The 3338-nt window shown below is 35.8% G+C and overlaps 1 pseudogene; it reads left to right on the forward strand.

The window, feature by feature from the left end:
• Positions 1-2476: 2476 nt before the first annotated feature.
• On the forward strand, positions 2477-3078 carry LOC142434808 (RWD domain-containing protein 2A-like; annotated as a pseudogene).
• Positions 3079-3338: the final 260 nt, after the last annotated feature.

Here is a 3338-nt window from a genome sequence, read left to right on the forward strand (position 1 = left end):
GTTATGGTAAATAGAGACAAAAGTTTATTAGTGGTTAGTGGGGGCTCCTAAATGTAACTGTAGTTTGGAATGCGAATAAAGAATACCAGAAGAATGCTGCCTTAATGCATAGAGAACTATAAATAGATATTATGAAAAGAAATCAAATAGTAATGGTGGACCTGAAGGTTTCTGTGGTAGTTGCATAATCTAGTGTTAATTTGAGAGAATTATGAGTGAAGGGATGGAGTCTGATTATGAGTGAAGGGATGGAGTCTGACTTATAAATAAATATATAACCAATGAGGCACTGTGTGGACATCACCTTCTCCTGATAATTCTGGGAACTCCTGTATTTTTCTCCTTGGAGGTGAGCGACACTTTCTCTCTCTGCTCACTCCCTAAGAGACACTCTACTGACAAGACACATGGTGCTACACCCTGGTCGCTGGAGAAGCCACATGGACCTACCCTGATGCAACCAGACCACTGGAGACAGAGAAGCCCCATAGAGACCCCTGCCAGCGCTGAAATGTTTACAATTCCACTGGATCCAGATGACTTCCAACCCACTGGCCTGTGATCTTACTGCATTCGGCGTAATTGCTTGTGTTTCGTGAGTCTGAAGAGGACTTTATAGATTTCATCAGACATATGGGCTAATATAGGACTTAATGGACTTGATCTGGACTGGGCTGGGTTGTTTTCTCAATATTCAATTGCTCTTGTATATAAACCTTTTTCTTATTCACATACGAGTCACTATGAATTTGTTTCTGTAGTCAACCCAGACTAACACGGGTTCCATAATTGCAACGAAAATACATTGTAATGATTCAATTGCAGATTTAAACAGGCAGAGAAAAAGAACAAACTTGAATACAAGACAATAAAGAACACTGAGTTTGTGAAGCAAAAAGGTAAAAAGATGGAAATCTATATACCCAAAAAGCTCAACAAATTACAAGTGAGATAAACTCAAATTCATACTGAGACATATTGTAATCAAACTGTTGAAAGAAAAAAAAGAATTTTGAAATAACCAAGAAATAATGAATCAACAATGGCTATTCAATAAGATTAACAACTTATTTCATATATATATGTATATAAAACCATGAAAGCCAGAAGGCAGTGGAATGACCTTTTTAAAAGTGCTAAAAGAAAGAGAAAATTGTTCTTAATCAAAAATTCTTTCTCTAGTACAATTAGGCTTCAGTAATTATGCCATTTCCAGATTAAGAAGTAGGGAAGGATGACCAAATTGAAAGTAATATAAAGATAAATCAGCCTGATGGAATCTTACATAATGAGCAAAATAAAGGAATTTAAAACAACAATATTAAATATACTCAAAGAACTTAGACAACTCATCGACAACACACTAAAGAAAAACCATGAAACAAAATAAGAATTGCAATAAGGAGATAGAAACTATAAACCAGAAACAAAAGAAAATATTGGATAAATAACTGAAATTAAAGTTAGATAAAAGGGTTTAAACATAGATTAGACCATGCATAAAATGAATATGTAAAGAATAAAGCTAACAAAACTATTGAGTATCAAGGAAAGCATGAGAGAAAAATGAAAAACAAAAAATTATGCAAACCAAATGGAATTATGAATACCTTTAAGTTAACCCAATTAGGCATTATGAAAATATCAGAGAAATAAATAGAAATAATATTCCAAAAATAATGGCACAAAACGTTCCAGACTTGATGAAGAATGTTGAATCCATAAAATTTGGACTATTAATGCACTTCAAGTAGAAAAAAACACAATCCATTCCACAGTTAGTTTTCTATGAACACGATGTACATTATATGTATTTGTGGCTTCCTATATGGAGGAGTTTATACAAAATTATGGAGCTCTGATGGTGTAGTGGTTACTCCTTGGGCTGTGATCCACAAAGTCAACAGTTCGAAACCACCAACCACTCTGAGACTTTCTTCTCCCTAAACAGTTAGTCTCATAAACCCACAGGAGGTTGTTATGAGTAGGCATAGACTCAATCACAGTGAGTTATACAAAAATAAAATATTATTAATTTAGACAAAGAGTTACCACTACCCACGTGCCAAACACACCTGCGAAACTTTGGTTCCAGTTCTAAGCTGACTATGCAGCTGTTTTCCATTGAATGACCTGGAAGACTCACTCTGCATAACACTCCAGCAGATGTACTTCAAAGAAAGTATAAGTTACCTTCCAGAAATTGAGGTCGACAAACCCAGTACCCTTGGGACGGCAGATTCCAGAAAACACGTCTGCTTCAGTGAAAGAATGCCTTCAGCTTTTAGCTGTTGTTGGGGAAAATGTTGTTTTCCATGTTTCCTAACCTAAGTGAAGTAAGCCTTGAAGATGTCAATGCCCTGACGCATATAAAAGATACTTGGAAGGCAAAAGAGACACACTACAACCAAAACTCAAATTTGTGATCACTCTCCAGATAGAGGAGCCCAAGGTGAAAATGGATTTATAAATAACCATGCCACACAGCTATGCAGGCCTACAGCTGTTTGGACAGTCTTCAGTGCTTGACAGACAACTTCGGTTGCTCTCAACAAAAGTCTCACTTCTTACATATAGATTTTGATCCAGAGAAGATCTGTGTGTGTGCAGCAATCCAGTGGATACAGGATACTAGCTCATTCTATGTATTGAACAAGAAGCTGACATGTGATCCATCTGCACAAGCAAAGCCAGTTAAGAACACGTTCCTCCAAATGTGGAGTTATTCCCGCTGGGACGTAAGAAAAAAGATTTTGGATTTTGTAAAACAGATGTGACTGGGTTTTGCATGATAGGAAAGCCTGGCACAATCTGTGTAGAGGGCTTCAAGAAGTACTAATTATGGCATAAAATTGGGCATTCCAATTGGCAACATTTCATGCAAGCACGTGGAAAGTACTGAAACAAAGAAATGGGGAAGATCTGTCTTTTGCATTCTTTGATGCTCATGGTGATTAAGGATTAAGGAATGACTGTCATATGAATATGTGCCAGTTCTTAGAATTTCTCAAAAAGCATAAAAGTGAGCATGTTTTTCAGACATTATTTGGTATTGAAAGCAAACTTTCTGAATCCTAAAAGGCTATTAGGAAGTCTACCTATGCTTGTAATTTCACTAAGCCAGTGTTTCTGTTAATAAGACCAGGATAAAAGGTAATTTAACATTTCTATGATAATTCACCACCTCTGTAAGAAACCCAAGAATTTTTCACCTCCTAGTGAAACAGGCCTTTTAAAGTTCTAAAAGTGCCACAGTGATGCTACTTGTATTTTTTTTTTGGTTAAATTAATTGAAAATAATTGTAAACTAATAAAAACTGTCAATTAAATATTATACA

The sequence above is a fragment of the Tenrec ecaudatus genome, chromosome X (assembly GCF_050624435.1).
Source record: "Tenrec ecaudatus isolate mTenEca1 chromosome X, mTenEca1.hap1, whole genome shotgun sequence".
NCBI classification, from domain to species: domain Eukaryota; kingdom Metazoa; phylum Chordata; class Mammalia; order Afrosoricida; family Tenrecidae; genus Tenrec; species Tenrec ecaudatus.